The sequence below is a fragment of the Mirounga leonina genome, unplaced genomic scaffold, assembly GCF_011800145.1.
Source record: "Mirounga leonina isolate KUSES-001 unplaced genomic scaffold, KU_Mleo_1.0 Mir_174, whole genome shotgun sequence".
Classification (NCBI taxonomy): Eukaryota; Metazoa; Chordata; class Mammalia; order Carnivora; family Phocidae; genus Mirounga; species Mirounga leonina.
Window position 1 is genome coordinate 37,522,859 of NW_023270451.1, and position 10,776 is coordinate 37,533,634.

General features: G+C 39.8%; 1 pseudogene; it reads left to right on the top strand.

Annotated features, from left to right (window-relative positions):
* The first annotated feature begins 860 nt into the window (after positions 1–860).
* Positions 861–1,852, top strand: LOC118021348 (annotated as a pseudogene).
* The last annotated feature ends 8,924 nt before the right edge of the window (positions 1,853–10,776 follow it).

Below are 10,776 nucleotides of genomic sequence, written 5' to 3' on the forward strand. Positions count from 1 at the left end.
ATCTGATTGGATGATAGGCGCAGGGAGGGTTCATCAGATTAAAACAGCCCACTAACAAGCCCATAAAAACCCCTAGACTTAGAAAACTCCTGGGACAACTACTTCAGGTTCCCTCCCTCCTTGGGAGCTTTATACTATCACTTTGCTATTGCTCAAGCTTTGCTGCCAAAAAAAAAAAGACTCCATGGATGAAATAGCATTTGAGTCAAATCTTTAAAAATATTTTTAAATTGGGCGCCTGGGTGGCTCATTCGTTGGGCATCTGCCTTCGGCTTGGGTCATGATCCCAGGCTCCTGGGATCGAGCCCCACATCGGGCTCCCTGCTCGGCGGGAAGCCTGCTTCTCCCTCTCCCACTGCCCCTGCTTGTGTTCCCTCTCTCGCTGTGTCTCTCTCTGTCAAATAAATAAATAAAATCTTTAAAAATATTTTTTTTAATTAAATATACGTTTTTAGAGAAAGTTCCTATAACACTGAGAAACACACCAGAAAGAAAACAATACCTCCATCGCCTCTTTGTAATTTCGTTTTGTCCTTTCACATGGGAAAATAAGAAAAGCCTTTCCCTTCTCACCTTTAGGACTGGCAAACGTCTGTAGAAGGCACGATAGTAAGTATCTTAGGCTCTGTGGTCCCAACAGCCCCTGTCATGGCCACTGTAGCACAGAACAGCCACAGATGATCCACAGACCAATGAGCATGGCTGTGGCCCAACAAATTTTTATTTACAAAAATAGGCAGCCAACTGGATTCGGTCCTAGTTTGTCAACTTTTGCCTTACCCCGAACCTCAGAGATCTGCAATAAAAAGTGTGGTGCGAGAGCTTCCTCAAGCGAGCCAATCCAGTCAGCTCCTCTTGAAATGGAGGCGGTCACTTCTTCAGACAGGTCCCCAGCTCTGGAAAATGAGCATCCTCAAGAGACCCCAGAATCCAAAAAGAGTGTGTATACTTCCTTCGTGAAGTCTCATCGCTGCGATGACCTGATTCCCACGAGCTCCAAATTGGTTGTATTTGATACTTCCCTGCAGGTGAAAAAAGCTGTCTTTGCTTTGGTGACTAATGGTGTACGAGCTGCCCCTTTGTGGGCTAGTAAGAAGCGAAGTTTTGTAGGCATGCTGGCCATCACCAGTCTCATCCATATCCGCATCGCTACTCTAAATCAGCCTCGGAGCAGATCTATGAGCTGGAAGAACACAAGATAGAAACTTGGAGCGAGATGCACCGACAGGACTCCTTCAAACCACTCACCTGCATTTCTCCTAATGCCACCTTGTGTGATGTTGTCTCCTCAATAACTTGAAACAAGAGCCACAGGCTGCCAGTTATTGACCTGGAATCAGGCAACACCTTATACATCTTCACTGACAAGCGCATCCTCAAATTCTTCCAATGGTTTATCACTGAGTTTCCCAAGCCAGAGTTCATGTCTAAGTCTCTGGAGGACCTACAGATTGGTACCTCTGCCAACATTGTTATGGTCCGCACCACCACCGCTATCTATGTGGCTCTGAGCATCTTTGTACAACACCGAGTCTCAGCACCGCCAGTGGTAGATGAGAAAAGGTATGTGGCGGACATCTACTCCAAGTTTGATGTTATCAGTCTGGCAGCAGAAAAGACCTACAACAACCTAAAAGTGTCTGGGACCAAAGCCCTACAACATCGATCCCATTAGTTGGAGGGTGTCTTCAAGTGCTACCTGCATGAGACTCTGGAGACCAGCAGCAACAGGCTGGTGGAAGCAGAACTTCACTGACTTGTTGTGGTAGGTGAGAATGATGTGGTCAAGGGGATTGTATCCCTGCCTGACATCCTGCAGACCTCAGTGCTCGCAGGAGGAGAGAAGCCCTGAGCTGGGGAAGGGGGGTCAGGCAGCACCAGGGGTTATGCCCCACTCACTGCCTGCCCAAGGTTTCTAGGAACCACAGATGAAACCTTGTGAGAAGTGTGACTCTGTTCCCTGCTCGGGAGCTGGGGAAGGTGTGGGGAAGGAGAATGGATTTTTAGCTCTCCTTATCCTCACATGTACAGCCTAGCCCATCCTAGCCTCTGTCCTCTTCGATGTAGCTGCCTTTCTGGGTGAGTGATGGGCTCTGTGCCCCTCAGGCCAATTCAGATCTCTGAGAGATCCACAGACCTCACCCAGCCTTTGGCCTCTATCTCTGCCCCTGACTTCATCCTAAGATAATAGCACAAAAAAACTCTTCCTGAAGATATTTTTGTTCATCCTGTTTCATGCTGTATGGAGGAGGCTGAGGCCATTTAGTGACATTTCTTCCCATAATGAGAGCAGGGAGGATTGTGGGGAGGAGGGCCTTTGGGTTCCTGTGCTGTGTGCATATGAAGGGAGATGGGGGTTAGGTGGAGGAGGAGTGCAGAGTGATTAGCTGAGGTTATTGCTTTTCATGGCAAACCTAATTAAAATGACAGGAACCTCTTCATGATAAAATAAATAAAAATAAGAAGTGTGGTGCATGTCCAATTTCCTGTTTCAGCTAAGAGTTAAAAGATGCGTAAGAATTTTTCAGGATAGTGGGTCAAGGGAGGAACAATATAATCAAAACAGATTGAAAGTCATGTGCAAAGTTACAGCTATGAAAAAAACAAAAACAATCAATTCGTGGACTATTCAGAGAAATGAACTAACCGTAGTTAATACGTTTAGACCTGGTATTTCACAAGCTAAATCAAACTGCTCCTGTGTAATAATAAATTAATGACAATTTTCTATCTTACTGAGGGGGGAGGAGGGTCTTGAGAAGGAATGACTAGAGATATCTCTAGATAAAATTTTAATTTTTCCTCCATTGTGCTTTTGGAGTCTAAGTTACCTATGGGAGGAAGAAATGTTCATACTTCCATTTACAGTCATTCCCTAGTGTTCAGATATGAATAAAATGAACATAATGACTTTAACATCTTCATTTCCCCCTTGACTCCAAGTACCTTTCTAAAGATCTTCTCTGATCCGCCATAGGCTTTAAGTCCACCATCTTTACTCCTGAAACTCCACATCTCTTAGCCTCTGTGACACCTGTTTGTTAGGGTTTTTTGTTTGTTTGTTTGTTTGTTTTGTTTCTGTTTTTGTTTCACACACAAGTGAGATGATCTGGAACTTCTGAGTGATTCCTATAGCCCTGCATATCTCTGCTAAGACTTTTTTTCCCAACCACTCCTAAATTTTTCTTCTTCTACCAGTATCCAATTATATAAACAAAGCCAAGTAATGATATATACCACTTACCAAGAAAATGGTAAAAAAACGATGCAGGGTTGAGTTACATACTTATAACTATGGTAAGCTGAGCAAATCACTTGTGTGTGATCTATAAAATGGATATTTAATTATTTCCTAGGGTTGTGGTATCAAAAAACCACTTGGGTGAAAGCTTGAAGCTTTCAGCAGCTCATATGTGCTTAATTAATATTAAGCCCCTTCATTCCCACTAATTAATACATACGCCTATTTATAAGTTTAAATAAACCTTCATGTATTTAAACACACCTTCCTGAACTGAAATACAGAACATCAGTCTTCATAACTATAGACTTATTTGATGCTGAAAGTAACTGAAATAGTTTGGGTTTTTAAAAATTAAAGTAGCATTTAAATCATCTTGAAGAAAAGGGGGGGAGGGGATGAGGAGAAATTAAAATAACATTCCTACCCTCGCTTCTCTTGATTTAGTGCTTCATCTTAAGCTTTAACATCTCATAATTTCTAGTAATATATATTCCGAGCCCAACTTTGTTCTCACCCATGTTTTTCTCTCTTCTTTCACTCTGCCTTTAATTCATGTTACTTGTTGGATTTTATGTTCATCTGTAAGCTTCCTGAAATCCTTTTTGGAACATAGTGAGGTATAAATAAAATAAAATACTCTGTGTTGGACATGGCAACTTCAGAAAGAGAGCCCACGGAAATCAGTAATTCTTACCAGTACCTGCAACAGTACAACCCTGCCCTTCATCTGGGGCTTGTTGGGCAACAAAACCTGCAGTTTGCCTTTTCCTGAACCTTGTTTACTAAATTAAAAAATTAAAATTGCTAACATTTGTCACATCCTTAGTACGTGCTGAATATTAGTCTGAGGACTTTTACCTGTGTTGTTTTCACATAATTTCCCCAACAATTCTAAGAGGCAGGTACTATTTATTATCCCCACAGTACAGCTGAGGAAATGGGTGACAAAGAAATTAAGTAAAAGCTTCTTCAGGTCACACACGTGGTAAATGGCAAGCTGGGATCCCACTGGAGGCAGCCTGACTTCAAAGCCCTTAGCCTTAGCCACTGTGTAATATGACGCTCAGAGGATTTATAAAATACTTGGGAAAGACTTTTACAATTTCTTTCTTTATTTGGTTTTAGTCTCATGGATATTTATAAATCATAGGAAAGACCTTTTTTTTTTTTTTAATAAATCAGTTTACTGCCCTGGAGTGTTATTTCTTGGTCTTTTCTTCAATGTATTTTTCAAAAATTTCAATCCAGACTTTTCATGGCTAGGAAAGAGAGAGAATGAGTGAAAATACCCTGCCCTTTCAAACAGTCGAATCAATTCAACAAAATATTCAGAGAGACATCACTATATCAGACCCAGTGTGAGATCCTCAGGCTACAAGATTCTTTGGCTTCATGGTATCGAGTCCATATTTCATCCAAATATGAAACATGGAGTGATAATACTGCGATGTGAGGTAGGACGGTAGTAATACCTGATGCTCTGAGAGCGTGAAGGGTAGGTACCACACCCAAATGGATCATTTACGGAAGGCTTCCCCCAGAAAAATTGCCTCAATTGAGGTCTTTTGAAAGATGAGATGAGAGAAGTGGCAGTGTTCAGGGTATGGTGTATTGAGCTGCTTGAGACGACGTGACAAAAATACCACAGTGTGAGGTGGTTTAAGCAACAGACATTTATTTCTCAATATTCTGGAGGCTGGGAAGTCCAAGATCAAGGTGCCAGACAATGTGGTTTCAGCTGAGACCTCTCGCTTGTAGACAGCTGACTCCTTATGTGTCCTCACATGGTGGGCTGGGGAGTGGAAAGTAAGAGAGAGTACCCTCTGGTATCTCTTCTTATAGCCACTAATCCTGTCAAATAAGAGTCCCCCTCTTATGACCTCAGTTAATCTTAAGTACCTTCTATAAAGCCCTTTCTCCAAATACAGTCCCCTTGGGGGTTGAAGCTTCAACATATCAATCTGGAGGGCAAACAAACATTCAGTCCATAACACATAAGTAGGGAGAGGGAGAATAGGGTTTGAGCATGGAAAATATTTCAGGAAGACAACATAAAACTGAGAGGCTGTCCAAGGATCTGCACATAATTCAATAGGTAAGGTGTTTGGATACTAGAAAGAGGCAAGGTACCAAGGTAAGCTGGAGTTTAGACTTCATCCAAAGAGCAATAGTATTAAGAAACCATTGAAAGACTTTCACCTTAGAAGGGGCATGATGGAGCTAAATTCTTAAAAGACCCTTGTCGTGGGCGCCTGGGTGGCTCAGTTGGCCAAGCGTCCAACTCTTGATTTTGGATCAGGTCATGGTCTCAGGGCCATGAGATAGAGCCCCACGTCGGGCTCCAGGCTCAGCACAGAGTCTGCTTAAAATTCTCTCTCTCCCACGCACCCACCCACCCCTCCCTGCCCTGCTCGCGTGCCCTTGCTGTCTCTCTCTCTAAGTAAATAAATAAAATCTTAAAAAAAAAAGGACTTGTAGTAGGGAAAATAGACTGGAGAGCATCAAGAGAGAAGGCAATCCGTGAAGGAGAAGGAGGTGGTAGTTTTAGGGTAGTGACAGGACAGAAGTGGACAGTTAGAGACATTTAGGGAGTCAAAACAGCATGACTTGGTGAGAAATTGAACACTGGAAGAGGGAGAGAGAGGTGTCAAAGATGGCACCCAAGTTACTGGCTCGGGCTTCCGCAGCACTTGGCACTGGAGGAAACAGGAGCTTCATATAGAACACAAAGAGAGAATTGTCACTGCGTCCCAGGCAAGGCAGTGCGAAAACTCTCTCTTAGTTGCTAACCGCCCCAAGCATGGCTGGAGTCTATGACACCCAGAGCTTTCTGTCACTGAGCCTACCTTTAGGTGGCTAAAGGATAGCCACCTTTAAGCCTAAAAGTTTAAGGGCTAGTAACACCTCATTAGTGTTTGTTTATCAGCTTTTACCAATTTCCACATAGGCTTGTGTTCTGAATATCCCTTTGTCTTTGATTTATTTTCTCAAAGTATGTGGGGAATCTAGAGCTAAAAGAAATAGACCTCTGTGACCTTGTCAGTATATATCTAAACAAAGAAGATGTAGTTAAATATTGTAGTAACAATAATAGCGATTGATGTTATGGAGTGTTACCGGGTACCAAGTGCTGGGTTAAGACGTATATATATGTTAAATTTAATCCTGACAACCACTCTCTGAGGTAGGTACTGTTATTATCTTATAGGTAAAGACACTGAGACTTTGGATTTAAGTGACTTGCTGGTAAATCACCCAGCTCAGAAGTCAGTCTCAGACAGATTGGCTTTTGATGTTCTAATCCTGATTTTAATATCATTTTGTCTTTCCAATTTTATCTCTAGGATGGTTTAACAATTGAGATATAATTTTAAACATTTTATGTATCAAATTGTTAGCATTTGTACTGTGATTTAAAATAACTTTCTAGTTATTATAATAATGGAGTCTTACTGTGAGAAAGTTGAAAAAGAAGAAGAAAATAAAAATAATCTATAATCCTACCACCTGGAGATAACTATTATTATAATTTTGATAAATTTCATGCTACAATTTTTCGGTACATATTTTTTTTAGTTCAGATCAGTATTTATACATCTTCACCATGCTTTTTTCATTTAAATTATAAATATAACCCTGTCTCCATGCTATTAAACATGATTTACAAATGTTATTTTCAATGGCTAAAAAATATTTCATTGTAAGGATATATTATAATTGATGTAACCATTCACATATTTTGAACATTTAGTTTTTTTCTCATTTTCCTACTACTATAAATAGCATATGTGGTATTTCAAGTTATTTCTTTTAAATATATTACCAGAAGTGTAATTATTGCTTCAAAAGGGTAGTTACATTTTTATGATTCTTACTACTTTTGAAAAACAGTGAAATAATAGACACTCTCATCAACAGGAAATGCGAATTCCTGCTTCCTCATACCCTCACCAGTACTGTGTATTATCACTTTTAAAGCTCTATTAATGATTTTAATCCTTTTAATAATTGTTATTTTTATTTTTTGGCTACAAACAACATTTAACATTGTTATATACCTTTGAGGTTGTTTTTATCTTCAAAAAAATTTTTCTGTCCCTCATCCATTTACTTATTTATTCATTTTACAAATATTTATTGAGCAACTATTACACACCAGTCTCTATTTGAAACTTTAAAATGATGGCAGTAAACCAGAAAGGCAAGGTCTCTGATCTTATGGTGCTATCAGACTAGGGAAAGTCATATAGTAAATGGGTTAAAAATTTTTTTTCTTAAATCTGATCAGAAAGGGCTATGCAAACCATTTACTTAAAAGGGGTAATGTAGGGGCACCTGGGTGGCTCAGTCGTTAAGCGTCTGCCTTCGGCTCAGGTCATGATCCCGGGATCCTGGGATCGAGCCCCACATCGGGCTCCCTGCTCAGCGGGAGGCCTGTTTCTCCCTCTCCCACTCCCCCTGCTTGTGTTCCTGCCGTTGCTATCTCTCTCTCTCTGCCAAATAAATAAAATCCTTAAAAATTAATTAATTAATTAAAGGGGTAATGTAAAACAAGAGAGCATAGTTCTTAAAAGTTTTGGTCTCAGGAAACCTTTACAATTTTTTAAATTACTGAGGGCCCCAATGTGGGTTGTATCTGTCAACATTTAGTGTATTCAAAATAAAAACCAAAAAATTCTTAATACACAGGAACACTCGAGCACCCATTCCATTAATAGCCATCAGAGAGATGTGGTGACCTACCAAGTAGCCTCTGGAAAACCCCACCATGCACCCATAAGGAAATGAGGATAAAAAGACAAAGAATGACAGTAGGATTATGAAAACAGCCTGACCTCATAGATCCCTTGCAGAGATCTCAAGGACTCTTGGAATCCCCAGACCATACTTCAAGAACCACTCTGATGGAAAATGACTTGATACTCTGCATTGGGAGGTTAGAGGAGGTCTCTCTGGAGATATGACATTGAGCTCAGGAAGCAAGTGATGAGAAAGAACAGTAGTGAGAATGTCAAAGGGAAGAGCATTCAGTTTGTGAGAATTCATCAGGTCATATATACGTGTGCACGCATACCTATATATGACTTGATGAAGCATAGCATATATACACATGTATATACATACAGACACACACCTTTATAAATCTACTATGCTTCAATGAAAATGTTTTTCAGCAAGATTTAAAAGGACAGATACAATAAAGATTAATTAAAAAATAAGGAAATCCATACATGCCCAGAATGGCTTTACTAGACTCGCATTTTTATTAACATTAAAGACATTCAAGCCAAACATATGAAGATTTCAGATCAGGTCCTTGCCACTGGAAAAATAGACTTGCTCTAAACCCTGAGGGTCACTATCTCCGGAGGATAAGGTCTTCCTGAGAGTCAAGTTCTATATTGACTCTTGCATTGTTTTGAGTAGGGGAAAAAATAAATATTCACAAATTCGGGCCCAGAAACATAATTTCTACCCCTGAATTTAGGGCACCAGATGGTCAAACAACAGCTTATTTATTTGCAGTCTCTCATCAAAAAATTGGTGCCCAACAATTGAATGAACTACTTTTCTTTATTCTTTTCAAAAATCTAAATTTATTTTTACATTAGCAAGTTAAAATAGTGTCAATGTAATTTCATAATACATTAAAAAATATAAAATCTTAAACCCTAATTAACTTTTTTCTTATTTCCTCTTTTTTAAATCAGCATGATTTTTACCTGATGTAATTAAGTCTCACAATATTGTATACTGCTTTTTCTTTAATTATAATTTACTTATTCACTTATTTAATTATACTTATGATTTATGTTCTGCCCTTCTATTAGAATATAAATGTTACAAGAACAGGACAGGGGAGTGATGTTTATTTTGTTCATTGATATTTTTCAAGTGCTTAAAACAATACTTGATACATTATAGGTGCTCAATAAATCCTTTTGTTGATTTAACATTGAATATAGCATATGTATCTTTTCATACTGCTATAGTCTCCTAACTATTCCTTTGGGTAACCTCTATTCTTCCCTCTTGAGGAGCGTAATCCAGAATAAAAGCTTCCTACTCAAAGGGGAACCCTCCTACACTGTTGGTGGGAATGCAAGCTGGTGCAGCCACTCTGGAAAACTGTATGGAGGTTTCTCAAAAAGTTGAAAATAGAGCTACCATATTATCCAGCAATTGCACTACTGGGTGTTTACCCCAAAGATACAAAAGTAGGGATCCGAAGGGCTACATGCACCCCGATGTTTATAGCAGCAATGTCCACAATAGCCAAACTGTGGAAAGAGCCAAGATGTCCATCGACAGATGAATGGATAAAGAAGATGTGGTATATATATACAATGGAATATTATGCAGCCATCAAAAAGAATGAGATCTTGCCATTTGCAACGACGTGGATGGAACTGGAGGGTATCATGTTGAGTGAAATAAGTCAAACAGAGAAAGACATGTATCATATGATCTCACTGATATGAGGAATTCTTAATCGCAGGAAACAAACTGAGTGTTGTTGGAGTGGGGAGTGGGGTGGGAGGGATGGGGTGACTGGGTGATGGACATTGGGGAGGGTGTGTGCTCTGGTAAGCGCTGTGAATTGTACAAGACTGTTGAATCTCAGATCTGTACCTCTGAAACAAATAATGCAATATATGTTAAGAAAAAAAAAAAAAAGAAGAAGAAGAAGGTAGCAGGAGGGGAAGAATGAAGCGGGGGAAATCGGAGGGGTAGACGAACCATGAGAGACGATAGACTCTGAAAAACAAACTGAGGGTTCTAGAGGGGAGGGGGGTGGGAGGATGGGTTAGCCTGGTGGTGGGTATTGAGGAGGGCACATTCTGCATGGAGCACTGGGTGTTGTGCACAAACAATGAATCATGGAACACTTCATCTAAAACTAATGATGTAATGTATGGGGATTAACATAAGAATAAAATTAAAAAAAAAAAAAGCTTCCTACTCAAAGTTTTGTATTTCACATTTCAAGATACTCCCTTATCATTAATACTCTTCAGGTCATAATTGGTGTCAAACTCAAACGCTTATGTAAGTTTAGGCAGTTAAATAAATTAGCATGCGGGATCTAAACAAAGTTTGCACTAAGGAATGGTGGGGTCTTTGGAAAATTTGAGAGCGCATCTCCTACCATATCCAGAGGGGACCCCAGCCATTCAACTCTAGCCAATGATAGGCATGCAAGAATTAGAACCCAGTGAGTGCTACCACGTCATCTGATTTTTTATTAAAAGGCAGAAATTGGAAATTTTATCTCTATGCTGCTGATTTTCAATGTTGCCAACTAAATCAAATTTTTATAAAGCACTGTGAAGGCCTACCCGCATGGCCAAACAAAATGAATCCAAGGACACAAGAATATGCCACTTCATACACAGTAGAAAAGCTCTTATTAAAAGACAAAGACAGAAAATAAACAAGTATCGGCAAGAATGTGGAGAATCGGAACCCTTGTGCATTGCTGGTGGGAATGTAAAAGGGCACAGTCACTGTGGTGTGGATGGAGATGGACG